Consider the following 16,994-nt stretch of genomic DNA (forward strand, 5'->3'; position numbering starts at 1 on the left):
CAAGGGTCCCCTTTACAAAGCCAGTACCCCTACAAATAGGAGACCGGGTGCTAGAGCAACAACTGCTTTATTCACCACACTCTCCAGTCAACCTTCTAGGAAGAGACCTAATGGCTAAACTGAATATGACTATTCACTTCCATGAGAACGGAACAATGGTTTGCTCTATACCTGGCACACCCTTAGCAAGAATGATGGCACTCACTGCTCAATCTTCCCTGACAGATCAAATGAGGGCTCGCCCTGTGGACGAACAAGCATTCTCCACTGCGGTACACATCATTGTAGCCAACACACCCGAACTACACCAGCGCACTGTCCAGCTCCCCAAGGAGTTTCTCTTTCGTCCGGAGTCCCAGCACTTTCAGATATGTGACAACAGCATGATCCTAGGCATACGTGCTCTTCACATTACACCTACATATGGGGCATTCATAGCAAGAGACGACAATATGCGCTCATGGGCCTGTGTGATTTTCATTGAGCCCGGACACCAAGTGAGGGACATTTCAGATGAACAGCTCTTTGGTGATCCTGATAACTATCCAATAACAGAGATTGTCTACAAGTATGAGGTACCCCTGTCAGCGATAGTGGAAAAAAGAACACCCACTGCCCCGCAGAAATATGACTCAGTGCGTGAAGCTGACTTAGCCCAAGTCCCGCCACACCTGTGGACCACCGGTCCTAATGACGTGGGCCTCATCCGTTCTGCCACTCCATTTAAGATAACTCTGAAACAAGGCGCGATCCTACCCAGAATAAAACAGTACCCACTTTCCAAGGAAGCAGAGGAAGGTATTGCCCCAACAATACAAGCCCTGCTAGATCAAGGAGTCATATACCCATGCGTATCTCCAGTTAACACCTGCCTGTTTCCTGTGCGCAAGGGCAAAACGAATCAGTGGCGTTTAATTCATGATTTACGCCCAATTAACAACATAGTGGTACCAGAGTTTCCCATTGTCCCAGACCCTTCCGTCATCCTCACCAATGTTCCCCCGAATGCACAATACTTTTCGGTGATCGACCTGAAAAACGCATTTTTCAGCGTCCCCCTCCACCCAGACAGTCAGTACCTATTGGCCTTCGTCTTCGGCGGGGTGCAAATGACGTACCGGCGTTTGCCTCAGGGATACTGTGAGTCCCCGAGCGTGTTCAACCGCGTGGTCAAAGAGGACTTATCGAACTTCCAATGTCACAGTACCTTACTGCAGTATGTCGATGATATTTTGCTCTGCAGCACTACAGAATCCCAGTGCAGAACTGATACAGTCTCTCTGCTCACCACACTAGCTCACAGAGGCTACAAGGTGGACAAAAACAAACTTCAGTACTGCCAAACAGAAGTACAATACCTCGGTCAGTTAATATCAGCATCAGGGAGACGGGTCACGCCAGACAGAGTTGAAGCCATCAAAGGGACATCAGAGCCCCAAACTGTCAAGGACATGCAAAAGTTCCTAGGATTAGTGAACTATGTCCGCCAGTGGGTCTTTGATTTTTCCACAATAACTGCCCCTCTGTTGAAAGCAGTTAAAGCAGCCAAAGACACACGCAACAAAATAGACTGGACACCTGAAATGGCAGCTTCCTTTAAACAACTCAAAGATGAAATAACAAATGCACCAGTGTTAGGCACACCTGACTACACAAAAGAATTCTACCTGTTCACCCACTGCAATGGCCAGGTCATGACTGCCGTCCTCACTCAGAAATACCCAATGGGCCACAAGCCCCTTGCCTACTTCAGCGGAATTTTAGACTCAGTCATGAAAGGTCATTACCCCTGCGAGCAAGCTCTTGCTGCGGCAGCCTTTGCAGTGGATAAAAGCACACCCATTGTCATGGGATCCCCTTTGACACTGTACACTGAGCACGCTGTCTTTGCCATAATTCAGAAAGCTAAAACAACATTGACAACACAAAGAGTGTCAGGTTATGAAGTCATATTGTCATTGCCCACCCTGAAGGTTGTCAAATGTCACACAGTCAACCCAGCCACATTCTTTGCCCATCCCATTACCGCATCCGATGATGACACCCATGACTGTGCCACATACTGTCCTGATGAGTCAGGAGCAGCAAAAGAGGACCCCCTGCCAAACAGCACTGTATATTTTGTAGATGGGTCCTCCACAATAGACCAAGAAACAGGGATCAGATACACAGGAGCCGCAGTGGTTAGGGCTCAGCAGCATGAGTCCTCTGACTCCCTAGACATTGTACAACAAATTACATTGCCATCGCACTACTCTGCCCAAGCCGCTGAACTAGTGGCACTAATTGCCGCTTTAAACAATGGGGTTGGTGACCGCATCACTGTATACTCAGACTCTGCATATGTCACAACAACAACACACTCGAGCATCTTGCGCTGGAAAAGGCGCGGATTCCTCAAATCAGATGGAACACCGGTATGTCACAAACTATTGTTGGAAGAACTAATAGAAGCCCTGACACTTCCAACAGAGGTAGCCGTTGTCAAATGTGCGGCCCACACGAACGGACAAGACTTTGTGTCCAGAGGCAACGCTCTGGCAGACTGGGCAGCTAAAGCTGCAGCCAGACCCCCCCTACCTTTCACTGAGCATGACCCGCACAACACCCCAATTTTACTTGCCCAAACTATAACACCAGCAGAACTGACAAAGACAAATGAAGACAGTGTACCCTTAACACCACACACAGAGAACAACAAAGACACAAACACCACCCCTGTTGATTCAAATGATTCCTGCCCACTCGATGACACACAACAATACGACTTCATTGCCCAACTACATCTCAGAGAGATACAAGAAAGTGCACCACCACAAGAGAAAGAGTTATGGAAAAAGAGGGGAGTACAGCAGGACCCTGCTGATTTTATTTACAGGCAGACCATGTCCGGCAAACCTGTCATGCCACAAGCCTTACTGCAGGTAGCATTAGATCAACTTCACCTTCCCGCACATGTCTCCCGAGATAACATGTCCACCACATTACAAGCAGACTGGTTCATTCCCAATGCTTATGAACTGATACAGCTCTTTGTTAATAAATGCATCATTTGCCAACAGTATTCCCCAAACCCAACTCTCAAAACTGTTGCCTCCACTATTCCTAAACCTTCTGGCCCATTCAAAGAACTCCACCTTGATTATGTCGACATGATTGATCGGTGCCAAAATTACCGATATCTCATTGTGGTAGTATGCCCCTTCTCACGGTGGATCGAAGCTGGACCATGCGTCCACTGCGATGCCAAAGCAGCAGCCACATTCCTGCTCCGTGACGTCATTTCCCGCTTTGGAATTCCTTCCGCCATCAGGACTGACAACGGGAGCCATTTTTCAAACGCCATCTTCTCCTCCCTCACCACAATGCTAGGCATAAGACACAAGCTGACATCCGCTTACCATCCCCAAAGCAATGGCATCTGTGAGCGCCTCAATGGCCTGCTCAAAAACAAAATAAGCAAAATTAGCGCCACCATCGGCAAAAAGTGGCTCTACTGTCTCCCACTGGCCCTCTTCTCATTAAGAAATTCCCCAAGCTCGGATCACCACCTCACACCCCACCAACTTGTCACCGGACGATCCATAAATGTAGCAGTCCCTCCCAGCAGGCCCAAAACTGATAGCGAGTCATCCTCTGAGATTGTTAAAGCTGAGCTTTACGACTTCTTGTGCACACTAACACGCGCTGCGCAGTTCCTCTCTGTCCAGGTATCCAGAAGGAAGGAGAAGGGCCCCATCGATCCTGAGCTCCCACCTATCCGTCCTGGAAGTCTGATCTTTATCCGGAGACACGTCCGGAAGTGGAAAGACCCCAAATTTGACGGCCCCTTTTCAGTGATTGATTCATCTCCAACTGCTGTCCGGATAGCTGAACGAAGAGCATGGATACATCGGCGAGACGTTCGGCTCGCTCCTGTGCCTCCGCAACAATAAACAATGAACTAAGAGAGGAAAGAGACATGCCCATGGTCCCCCTGAATGAGGACAGCGGTTTCCCGTCCACTGCCGAAGAAGAAGAAGAAGAAGAAGAAGAAGAAGACACGCCCGTGCTGACCCAGGAATACAGCAGCTACAATGCGAAGTTATGTACTCTTGTCACATTTATGCTTTGTATCATTGTTGGAGTGGCACTAATAACTTTTAATTGGTGCGTCTTTTTTTTTGCTGTAAAGAGCTTTAATGAGATAGGCAATAGAAATACCTTACCATCCACTGTTTCAGCAACAGTACCAGCGGTCACACTCAAACAGCAGACAACAACACAACACACACTAGGTCCTGAACTCCCAGAAAATAGCACTACTAACAATATGTCCTTTAGTGTACACCTTGAACTCTCACCCAGTACCCCAGAGGAAAGGACTAGCCCCTGGAAGATAGCTACCATCGCCACAGAACTAGCGCCCCGCCAACGCCTTCCCCGTCACCATAGAACACGCCGATTTGCTATCGCCCCATACAGAACAAAACCTCTTGTCCCCCGCAAGAATGCTAATAACCAGAAGGTAGGGCATAAAACATTCCAACATCTTGTGCAAATACAGGAAGGTCTAAGGCCCATGCTCAGCCTGCCCCAAATAGTAAGGGACCATTCAGTCCACTCCTCTCTAGTGGACAACTCCTGGTACAGGGACATGACAGCAGTAGGGAAAAGAGTAACAAATGAGTCTTGCTACGTATGCTCCTACATTCCCCATGCAGTAGGTGCTGACAGACTGATTTTTCCCAAGGAAGTCCCACCGCACATAGCCATGTGCCTTCTGCACTTGTACCTCTGCCGAATACTAGGACAGATTAGGGTCCTTTCAGCCCAAAAGGTAGTGCTGATGGTAAACGTCACCAAATGGGACTACGTCTATACGGTACACCAGGTTGTCACCGACGCAGCGGAACTTAGGGAGGAGTTCAAGGAAATGCGAAGGTTAGGGGTACAGGACATAGCGTGGCATGAAAGTCGTATTAAGTCACGAGGGTACATAACGAACCTCAAACCCCGGGCAGGGTGTGAGGTTGCATTTAAACACCCCCCAGGCCCACACAACTGCCCATGTAATAATAGAACAATGCTACGCCTCCTAGCACAGGTCTACCTTAACTACAAATGGCAAAGCCCCGGAGGATTTTTTTGTAAGGCGGCAGCCTTGGGACCCCCGTGGGCGGACTGGAATGAAGGGGATAAGTGTGATCAAATATGGGCTGAGGAGAGCGGGAGGTACACATGGAGTGGGGAAGGAATGCCAGAACATAAAAAAGGATTCAAACTAAAAAACCCTTCTCTTTGTTTCATAGGAAACGGCTCGGTGGCTGTTGGGCGCAACACAGACTGTAATTCCACGATTTTCAGCTTTGATATGCAGTTCGGCACCACTACTTTAATGGATTATTACTGGGCGTGCGGAGAGCACCTCTATATCCAACTACCTCCTCAATGGCTCGGACTGTGCACTTTGGTGACTTTGCATGAAATTCACCTGGTCGTACCAGCATCAAATGCTTCCCACATCCTGTCACATCCAATGACAGGTGACCTGACATTCCTCCATCGACACCGGCGAGCAGCAGAGTATTTCGCAACTGAAGCCCGTGGCAAGGTCCCAGAAGAATTCCGCCTCTTCAATGAGGCCCAGCTGTTCTTCGGAGGGGCATTCCCCATTTTTCAAACTCAGGCTAATGCCCGCTGGCTGGAAGTAACTCGCTATGAAGTCATGAAAGCAATAAACAGCACCAGGGATGGCTTAAATGCAATTAGGGAAGAACTGCGCCCACTACGACTTATGGTTCTGGAACATCGCTACTTCCTCGACATGCTAACGGCCAAAGATGGTGGTCTGTGTCATCAAATTGGGAAATCCTGCTGCACTTTCATACCTGGGAACGACGAGGACAACGGATCAATATCAAGGGCCATTGAGGAATTGACTAACTTGGGAAAAGACATGATTGAGGAAGGAGGTGCCCCTGCAGACATTATTCCAACGAACTGGTTCGACTTTGACTGGATGCCCTCCTGGCTAACTGCTATTCTAAAACTAATGATACCGATAGTCGGAATTATGGTCTTTCTGTGTTGCGCCTTTCAGTTAGGGAGTCACTGTATCAAGAAATTGAGTACAAAAGCTGTAGGGATGAATTACGCTAGGACAGGGATTTACGAGATACCAAGATATGAGGGCATGGATCGGGCTCCTGGGGATGGGAATGGAGAACAGGTACAAATGATCAAGCTAGTACAAACTAGCACACATCCAGCACCACTTGCCACACACTTTGGAGTACCACCAGCCCCACCTCTCCCTCAAGGTAGACACACAATAAGTAACAACACTGCAGCTGCCCGGTATGAATGCCTGCTCAACAAATTAGGTCAACAGTATACCCAGCTACTAAGGTCAGACGAAGACGTTGCACGACCAACCAGTTTTCAGTGCTATGTCAATGACATGCCATGGATCCCACCCCTGGCAGAAAATTCAACAAAATACTCACTTAAGAATATGTTCATAAATGAACAAGAGGGGGCAGATGATGGAGGGTCCCGTTCTACCATCTAACATCACCAGAAAGGAGAGTTCTGACAGCCTTGGTAACATGAAGGTCTGATGTAGGCCCTACGTGATAAAAAGTCTGAAAACATGCTAAAATAACCAGCCGTCTCCAGTGGTAAACAGAGGCCCCAGGGCCCACTATGCATGCAGGCTTACAAATACATGTTTCTGAGCACCAAAGTAAACAAGGTGAAAATAGGCCTTCAAAAGAGTGTTTAGCTTCACTGTCAGCTCCCAGACCAACACACACACACACACACACACACTTGCCCTGGTACACGTGGTACAGCTTCCTGAAACCCCTGCTAACGTTATATTTTGAAACATAGCTTGCACAAGTATAAGCAGCAATTTCTAGCAATAAACAGCATCTATCATGAGGATTCACACCTTCAGATATGTAGAAATGTGCGTGACAGAAAAATGTCCTTTTTTAGTAATGTACAACATGTAACCATTGAGCTTAGAAAAGTACAAGATGTTCCGGACGTGTTCTCTTCTCAAAAGTACAAGATGTTCCGGAAGTGTTCTCTTCTCAAAAGTACAAGATGTTCCGGAAATGTTCTCTCTCTCAAAGGTACAAGACGTTCTGTCCTAAAAATGTACCGAACATAATGTACTGAAAGCATTTCCTTCCGGTGTCCAAAACACTTGTGGTTAAGCCACCTGCACCAAAAGGCCAGGGGCCAGCGTCATCATAGAACCCTAGTTCCTCAATTTTGGGTATATCAAGCCCAACTGTCAAATCTGAGATCAGAGCTTTCCTGCGGATGCCCAGCTGCATGAGCGTGGAAGGTTCTCTCGGCTAGCCGAAGACTGTCTGACTTGGGACATCGGCGCCTCACTCAGGTTGTGGATCTCCCAGGGCAGATAGCCCATCTCTCACTCTTTAGATCTCTAACCCTTCAAACTATCTCTCTTCATGAATTTAGTCCTGTATGGTAGGCTCCTTTAAAATAGGTGACTGGTCTCACTCTCAGCTATTACCAGGCACTGAATTACTAGCAGAATGTTCTATTTTAGCTAATTCTACTTACGCCTTCTTGGCCCTGCCCTCATAATCCAGGGCTCTGATAGAAATGTGCAATCTATAGCAATGGACCTGTTCTACACGGTGGGCCAATAGACAGTTGGGTTCCATACTCTTGTACTCAGTAGTGTAGAATCATTGATCATCTGTGTTAGTGCTCCTTCTAACGTATTCCATTCCAGTATTACTCTGAGATATTTTGAGCATTAGTCATCCTGCATTGTTACCAGACAGAGTGAAGTCTGGATCATATTTAGAAAAATACATTGTAGCTTGAATTGATATGCATTTAGCTCTCTGCGTGTTAATTGAAAAATAAAGTGCCACTCCATCTTGAACGTTTGGTATCTTACATGTGTATTCTTTCTCTTACTCAGTGAAGTGCTGTGCTGGTGATGTGAGAATTTTAGTCACACCCAAAAGTGGTGACCACTGACCGAAGGGGTCAAAACTTTCCCCTTCACACGATAGTATAACAAATGTATTATTAGAGGGCTACAGTGTCTATGACACAGAATGGAAGTCCAGGTGAAGAGAGCGAAGACTGCACCAGCTTTTCTCCCTCTCTCTGCTATCGTTTTCCCAGCACATGGAGCCTAACTGCCCCTGTCCGACACACTATGACTCGCACCTCGGTCATCACTACCCACCCAGCCTGAAATGGTAGCCACTCACTCTTAGTAAGGTAATGAGGCTGTGATAGGTATGCCTCCCTTGATCTGCTTAAAAGAACTACACCAATGCACACACCACTTTGACAGACCTCTATTCGAAGGATCACCTCTTCTTTTCAGCCCACTGTAATGCTAGTTGATGCAGTACTTTTTCAAGAGCAAGAGTGGGTTTAAGCAAAGGAACTTTTTACTTCAGGAACGTATAGCCCAACTAGCTTTCATTTGAAAAACCGTGAATAAGTGTACTATTGTAATGATTTTAAGTAATTGCTCAATAAAAATCAGTTCCGTTTTACTCACTCCCACCTCCAGCGCCAGCCAGCTGCCTCAGTAGCCCCTGGCAGACAGTAACTACACTTTCTAATCGGTTAGTGACCAAGATCTGCTTACTTGTGAGGTCTGCTTACTTGTGCTAAGTGCTCATCCTCCTTTTCTGGGTCTACCTAATCTAGCTCTAGTGCAACACTAACTCGAGAGCACGGGCAGCCGGCTGGAGGCCTCCAATGGACACCAAGAGGATAACGCCTGTTTGGTGAGTTCACTTCTGTCAATAAGTTCTGTTTGCATCTACAGCTGCCTCCTACGGTCAGATACTTGGACGACTCAGTCTGTGTCTCTGTGGTGTATAAGGCTACGCCCAGTGGATAAAACATCCCCTCTTAAGCCTTCACTCACCCTAATTGGGTGGAAAAAAATCCTATTCTATGTAGGAACTTGTCTGTACCCGATGTCACAATTCCCTTCTGATCTGTGCTCATTACGGAACCTGATGTAGAATCTCCCTGGTAATAAGGATACATTCGATGACGCATGTGCCTTGGGAAAAAAAACGTGACGCTATAGCCTTAGTCCCACAAGAACGGCTGTGGTTCTGAAATGTTTTTTGTAAACAGGCTGGGACTGCAGGAACTCTGTAGAGACTATTAATTCAACAGCCTTTCCGTACACTTAGCATAGGCTGGATGATTCAATGTTACTTTGTCGTTGAGCCTCCACATGCAAACCCTCGAATTACATTTAGGGCCGTCTATTGGCACCTGAAGATAAAAGTAAGTTCAGGTTTTCTTTTGTGTCTCTTATTTTTACTATTTGGCTTACAGATCATGTTAATAAAGATATCTTTTTACAACAAAATACAGATCTGGTATGGCACTGCTTTTTTATTGCGTTAGGTCTAATGTCTAGTACACCAGAGTTCCTAAACCTTCAAGAGTGCACCTGTACTGATCAACTTCACTCATCCAGGAGCATCTAAAACTAAATGGAACCATCTGACACTAATAAGCAGTATGATGTGACTGAGAGCACTGAACTACCAGTGCTGAATGACAGTGAATCACAATAAAATTCTGTAAGCTCGGACACCCCTGCATCTGAGGAAAAGGGACTGCGCATTGGAGAATAAATATAAAGATAGGGATGGAGGACGAGCGAGATAGCTAGAAGAGAAAGTCAGGTGATAGAGAAGGATAGAAGAAGGGAGAGGCTTGGGATGGAGAAGGTGGCATATTGGGCATGAAGGAAGGTTACTATGCTCTGTGAGATGCCTCACAATCTGACGGTGGTTAAGCATTGTAACACAAGCCCACACCTCAACCCACAACACCTGGGCACATAAATGTGTAAATCTAGCCCTGTTTGGAGCCAGTTGCATTGTAAGTTCAAACGTGGCAGCGCAGGTCTACCTCAGTAACGCGCACATAAAAAACAAGTAATGTGTAAGGGCAGGTCTGTTGCAGGACGTTGAAGAGCAAGTGCACAAAGTAGATTAACACATTCAGGGTGCAGATGAAACCCCCACATTAACAGGTGCCTCCATAAATGGGAGCATGTATGTATGTATATGTATAAACCATTTTATAACGTGCTCTGATACTTGGGAGTGTCCTGGCGCGATGGGGAAAAGCAAAAGAAGACCGAGCAGAAACCAGCTTAAGCCAAACTAGTGAATAAATGAGTTTTTAGTTTGTTCTTAAACTGGGCTATACACTGAATGGAGCGTAGATGGAGGGGAAGGGCATTCCAGGCCCGGGCAGCAACCACAGATATGGACTGACCCCCTAGTCTAGATCGCCTAAAGCGAGGGAGAGTCATCTTGAACAGGGAGGACGATCTAAGAGCTCGTGTGGGGGCATAGAGGATGAACCGTTTCTTCAGATAGGCAGGCCCTTGGTCATGAGTTGCTCTAAACAAGAGCACAAGGGATTTGAACAGGATGCGTAGTGACACTGGCAGCCAATGAAGGCAGCACATATGAGAGCGAACGCTCTTTCATCTCGGAACATTAAACAGGAGGCGGACAGCGGCGTTCTGGATAACCTGCAGTCGATTAACCAAATAAGCAGGGATACCGCTAAACAGAGCGTTCGCATAGTCCAGCCTTGCTAGGATGAGAGCTCGGGCAACAGTCTCTTTTGCTTCTCTGGGAAGCAACGGAAAAAATCTTCGTAGAATTCTCAGGGTAGCAAAACATGTCCCAGATAGTTTTTTTATACGGTCCTCGAATCTTACGTCCTCCCCAAACCATATGCCGAGATTTTTTGCGGGACCTCCCATCACCTTAGGACTTGGAGTGTTAGATGGCCACAGCGAGTTTTTAAAGCTGGAAGGGAAAGACCCATAGAAGAGGACCTCCGACTTGTCCTCATTGCATTTCAGCTGAGCCATAGTCAGCCAGCGAAAGGCTGAGGACAGACAGAGCTGGACTGTTGTGGTATCCAGATGGTCATCTGGCCAGGTGAACAGCAGCTGTGTGTCGTCAGCATATCCGATAATCTTAGCCCCGTACTGTTCCGCCAGATATACCAGGGGAGTGATGTAAATATTGAACAGTAGGGGACTAAGAGTGGATCCCTGAGGGACCCCGGTAAGCAGTGGTCTGGGCTCTGAGGTATAAGGCGGCATCCAGACCTGTTGTGACCTGTCCGATAGGAATGAGGACAGCCAGGCCAGGGCGCACCCATCGATACCAATTGCAGACAGCCTGGCGAGGAGGAGGTCGTACGGAACGGTGTCGAATGCGGCAGAGAGGTCCAACAAAATCAGGACCGCTCTGCCGCCACCGTCCAAGCACTCTCGGATTGACTCCGCCATTTCAACCAGAGCTGTCTCCGTACTGTAGGCCGCCCTGAAACCTGATTGAGCTGGATGTAGAGCATTAGAGGTCTCAACAAAGCTCTCGAGTTGACGAAAAAAACCCTTTCTCACAGATTTTGGCCAGTGCTGGCAGAAGGGATATGGGACGATAGTTCCCGGGAACAGCAACATCCAGCCATGGTTTTTTTAGGAGCGGCAAAAGCTTTGCCTGTTTCCAGCCTATAGGAACCTCTGCGGAGGATAGGGAGAGATTCACTATCTGGGTGACCTCACTGCAGACACTACAAGCTACTTCAGCAAGTACTTCAGCAAGTACCCGTGCAGGGCAAGGGTCTGAAGGTGAGCCCGATTTAAGGGACTGGAGGAGAGGCAGTATGTCACATTCCACAGCTAACGAAAAGTCCGTAAACTGCTGAATGTCGCAGTGACATGGCATAAAGGAGGGGCCAGCCACTGAGCTGGCGGTTGGCAGCGCAGAGAGCAGGTCCTTCTGAATCTTGGCTATTGAGCAGCCTTGAGTTGTGAGGCCAACGAAAGAACACCAGCAGTGGGCACGAGTTTTTATGAGGGCTGGCATTCATGACTGGGTATGGCCATCAACAGAAAGCCTAATAGGAAATGCGTCCATTACTGAGTGATAATGGAATTACTTCTAGTCCTACACCGTCACCAAGAAGGAAGGCGAGGGAGGGACAGGAGGTAATGCTCTCAAAAGGAGCAACATTAATGGATAAACCAGTAAGGAAACACACTTGATGTGCAAACAATAGGAAAGTAGGAGCAGAATAACACAAAACAGATGTGAAGAAAATATAATCAGCGAAAAAGAACTAAAAGACTGTAAAAATATATAAAAATTTGCAACGAGTAGACAGGGGCAATAATGCTCTCCAAAAAAGTGAGCAAGCACGATTTTCAAAAGATGCACACAGGGGAAAAAAACAAACATGGCAGCACTGGTCTGTATCATTAACTCTCACATAAACAAACAACTTATGTGGTAGTGCTGTTCTGGTGTAGGAAATGGAAAAGCTAGTGCACAAAGGACAGCAACACACTCAAGTGGGTGCAGACTCAAGTTGAGAGGACGCAGAAGAAACCCCACACTAACTTAAAGAAATAATCAGACAGTGAACAAGAACTAAAATAAAGATATATATAACGACAAAGACTGTAAAAAATATCTATATGTAAAAATATACAAAAGGTTGAAAAGAAACAAAATATATCACAAGCTAAAAGCAAAGCGAAAGAAAAATACCAAAAGGTAATACTCAAGACCACGGAAACATTTCATTATGAAGCTAGAAGACAATCATAAGAAGTGAGGAAGCAAAAGTTTCAGCCTCAGCATTTCAACACTTACTACTTCACCACTACTTTTACAATCCAGTAAGGTGTCAGAAGACAATTGTTTGATATGTCCAGCTATTGTGCCCACAGAATAGTGCGGGTCATCGCAATCCTGGTCGCCTTGATCACGTGGTGGCCAGTATATTTACACTTTTTATTTATTACGAGTTGTTGCAGAGTGAGTTTATAATTTTGAGGCCCTGGAATCCCTGTATGGGAACATAGTTGGGCAGAAACATGCTGACCCCCAATAGAGATATGATATACAAATCTCAAGTCTTCTTTTCAAAGTCCATCCTATAGGTGACTCAATAAAGATGGTGTGGACCCCTGGAGATAGTTTTACCTATCACTATAACACTGGTCTCTGCACTCTGCCCCTCACCACCCCTGCACAATTGCTCATCCTTGCAAAACACCTCAGCTCCTCCTGTTAAGGGAGTTGTAGCCACCATGGACCTTGTAGTCCAGGTGTGCGGAGTGAACCCAACGATGACGCCTGTCACCTTTGGGTGAGTCAGGGTTCTTTTCCTAAAGAGGTCTCTTTTCTGGCAGCAGTGTCACACACGATCACGAGCATAACATACAAGACCAAGGGCCAGATATAGGTCACAAAATACCGGTCGGTAACGGCCGAATTCGGCCGTGACCGACCGGTATTTAGGATTTGGCATGTAGGGGCCAACATTTTACAGAATCGGTAAATTTACCAATTCGGTAAATTTACCGATTCTGTAAAATACCAAATCGGTATTTTTACCGATTCGGTAAATCCCAGATGTAGGTGACACTCCTAGGAGTGCCACAGGCCCTTAAGAGTCTGTATTTTACCACCCAATCCTATTGGGTGGTAAAATACCGAATTCAGGTGTGCATGCACACCCGTGCCATGTGACACACAGACATGCCCTTAGGGCATGTCTGTGTGCCACATGTCACACATGCCTATATTTGGGGTGCTAGAGGGTGTCAAAGTGACACCCCCTGCACCCTGGCAGGATTCGGTATTTACCGATTCGGTAATTACCGAATCGGTATTTCCCATTGATAAGCCCATAGGAATCAATAGGAAATACCGATTCGGTATTTACCGAATCGGTAAATACCGAATGTTACCGATTCGGTAATTGAAATTTTAATTTTACCTACATCTCCCACCTTCTATTTTACCGATTCATAAATACCGAATCGGTAAAATTCGGTATTTATGAATCGGTAAAATAGAATTACCTACATCTGGCCCCAAATGTTGATACATGAGATAAAATTTGCTCCTCTGTACATACTTCACGGTGGGTGTGTGCGTCGGATGGCCAGGGGCCGTCCAATTTATTTATTTATTTATGGAATTTGATTAAGCGCGCGGCTACCCCCACCGGGGGTGTCCCGGCGCTGTGGACAGCACCGGTAGTGATCAAGGCGGCTAGTAGCAGGAGAACAGGTATGTTTTCAATTTGGATCTAAAAAGGGGTTCCAATTCAGTGAGTCTAAGGTCCAGCGGTAGGGAGTTCCACAGCTTAGCAGTGACCACCGCAAAAGCTCTGCCTCCTCTTCTCGAGCGCTGGAAGCGGGGAGGTAGTAGGAGACGGAGATGGTTGGATCTAAGGGAACGGACTGATTGGACCTGCTTCAGTCTGTCTCTGAGATAGCCTGGTCCATACCCATTGAGTGCTCTGAAGGCCAGGACCAGGGCTTTGAACTGGATGCGGTGAGAGATTTGAAGCCAATGCAAGTTCTTTAGGTACGGGGAAATGGAGTGACGATAGGGGACGTGGCAGATCAGTCTAGCCGCCGCGTTCTGGACAATTTGTAGACGGTGACGTAAGTATGCAGGAGCCCCTACATAAAGACTATTGGAGTAGTCCAGGTGTGAAGTTATGAGGGCGTGCACGACAGTCCTCATCGAGTCCCTAGACAAATAGGGGGAGATTTTTTTAATCATTTTTAATTTGCCAAAACAGGTGGAAGTAACCTTCTGGATTTGTGTTTTGCATGAGAGTTCATTGTCAAAATGAAACCCTAGGTTCCGGGCTGAGTTGGTGGGGATGGGAGGTGGGTTCAACTCAGTCGGCCACCATGCGGAAGACAACAGAGGGGTTTTAAGATTAAAAAATAGCACCTCAGTTTTCTCAGTGTTCAGTTTTAATGTATTAAATGTCATCCATTGTACAATGTTGGTGAGGCAGGATTTGAAGTTGTCGAGTCCTTTGTCAGAGTGGTCTCTGAAGGAAAAGATTAGCGGAGTATGATCAGCATAAGAGACCACTCTGACACCACAGTCCTCAACCACTCTTGCCAATGGAGACATGTAAACATTAAAAGATTGAGGGCCGACCCCTGGGGTACTCCACAGTTCAAGGGCATCTTATTTTTCGACAAGTAGGGGCATCACCATACCTGTTACGTTCTACCTGACAGGAATGACTTTATCCAAGCCAGAGGTGTGCCGTGTATTCCTAGGTCATGCAACCTTTTCAGTAATACGGAGTGGGTCACGGTGTCGAACGCCGCGGACAGATCGAGGATCACCAATATGGCCACCTCATCTCTGTCCACGCTCTCTCTGATGGTCTCCGATACTTCCAGAAGGGCCGTCTCTGTGCTATATCCGGATCGGAATCCGGATTGCGAGTCATGTAAGAGGGCGTTGGATTCCAGATAGTCTGACAATTGCTCCTGTACTATTTTTTCCAGAATTTTAGCAATCTACGCACCGTCAGATTCAGCCGCACTACGGCGGAATGTCCGCCGCGGCGAAGCGGCTAAGCGAGTTTTTTCGTTTTTAACAGGCCATCAGCCCGCTTTTTGCACTCCCATGTGCTTTCGCCCCCTACTGCCGACAGTATGAACCCCCAACAAACATAAGCTCCGGCGTGCAATGCTAATCTGTGCATCCTCTATGTGAGTGCGGGGGGTGTAGAGAGGTGCTCAGAGGCCAGGCTGAGTGTGGGTGGGTGCAGAGGTGTGCCCTGGGGGTATACAGAGAGGCGCTCAGAGGCCAGGCCCCGCTCCAATGCCTCCAGCCGGGGCTGGGCTCTGACCACAGAGGGGCCCCTGCTCTGCGGCCTCATGTTATTCCCCAGCAGTGAGGAGGGGGCCACGTGTCTTCCTGCCCAGGGCGCCCCCCGGCAGAGGGTGGCTCTGGGTCAGACTCAGAGACTCACCAGGTCGGCGCCTGTCAGCAGAGACAAGAAACTAACGATGCAATGTAATATGTATTAGAACATTGGAATGTTGGGAGCTCCATTGAAAACAATGGAGTGCTCCGGGCTTATAATGGCTGGTGTAAGCCCGGAGCTCCAACATTCCAATGTTTCTTTGTTCACAGCTCTGGCTGTGAACAAAGGCTTCAGGGACCCTGAGGGGATTCCAATCCCCCCACGCTCCCAAAAGACTTTGTTTTTTTTGTTAGAACATTCTGTCCTCTAGTGACAGAATGTTCTGATAGCCTTATAGCCCTTCGTAGATGGGCTATACCGCTATTAAAGTCCCTCTCCCTTGTTAAAGGACCTCGCCTTTGGCTCAGGGCCTATAACGCTGGAGAGGGCCTTTAATAGCCGGTATAGCCCTCTACAGCGGGCTATAAGGCTATATTAAGGTAAGCTATCTAGCACTTTGAGGAATGTTTGTTGTTCGGAATCTTCGCACTTGTTCTAGATTTGGAATATTCTGCCAGGGATTCCAAGGGGAAGGCTGCAGCTGAGCAGCGCCAGGCCTGGGTCCTGATATGAATAAACACTCGAAGTCTCTTCTTGCATTACTTCAGTGTATATCCATACTGCACTGGGTGTGGCATGCAATAACAAAATTAAAAAAAATGTGAGGGGCGCCTGGGGGGGGGCTCAGGGGGTGCCCAGGCCCCTCCTCTCCAGGCCTCGCCCCGGTCTGTACCTCTACGCAGCAGCAGTCCCGCCTGGCACCAGGCCCGGGTGAAGGGCGAGTCGAGCACGAAGAGCCTGGGCCGGGCCGACGCCCCTCCGACGGACACCGGGAGCCTGCACGAGGAGAGGCCCGGGCGGCGGCCTCTGCGAGCCCACCGCGCATGCTCAGAGCACAGACCACGTCTGCTGCGTACAAACACTGACACCACGCATGCTCAGAGCGCAGACACCACCGCCGCCACGTCCACACACTGATACCGCGCATGCTCAGATCACAGACACGCGACTGCAGCCTATGCTCGGAACATCAGTGAAAACAGTGACTCTGCGCATGCTCAGAGCACAGATACTAGACTGCTCGTAAACGCGGATCTGTAAACACTGACTGCGCATGCTCAGTTCAGTGATATGAT

The 16,994-nt window shown here is 47.7% G+C and overlaps 1 protein-coding gene across 2 annotated transcripts in view; it reads right to left on the reverse strand.

Annotated features, from left to right (window-relative positions):
* The window catches only part of LOC144770934 (uncharacterized), a 91,888-nt gene extending 75,161 nt beyond the window's left edge, over positions 1-16,727 (reverse strand). The window contains exon 1 of one of the 2 annotated variants that reach the window (XM_078655766.1): positions 16,592-16,716. The gene's annotated coding sequence lies outside the window, so the exon portion shown is untranslated. Of the gene's footprint in view, positions 1-16,591 lie in introns of both variants that reach the window. The other variant, XM_078655767.1, reaches the window with a different exon arrangement.
* Positions 16,728-16,994: the final 267 nt, after the last annotated feature.

The sequence above is a fragment of the Lissotriton helveticus genome, chromosome 7 (genome assembly GCF_964261635.1).
Source record: "Lissotriton helveticus chromosome 7, aLisHel1.1, whole genome shotgun sequence".
In the NCBI taxonomy this organism is placed as follows: Eukaryota; Metazoa; Chordata; class Amphibia; order Caudata; family Salamandridae; genus Lissotriton; species Lissotriton helveticus.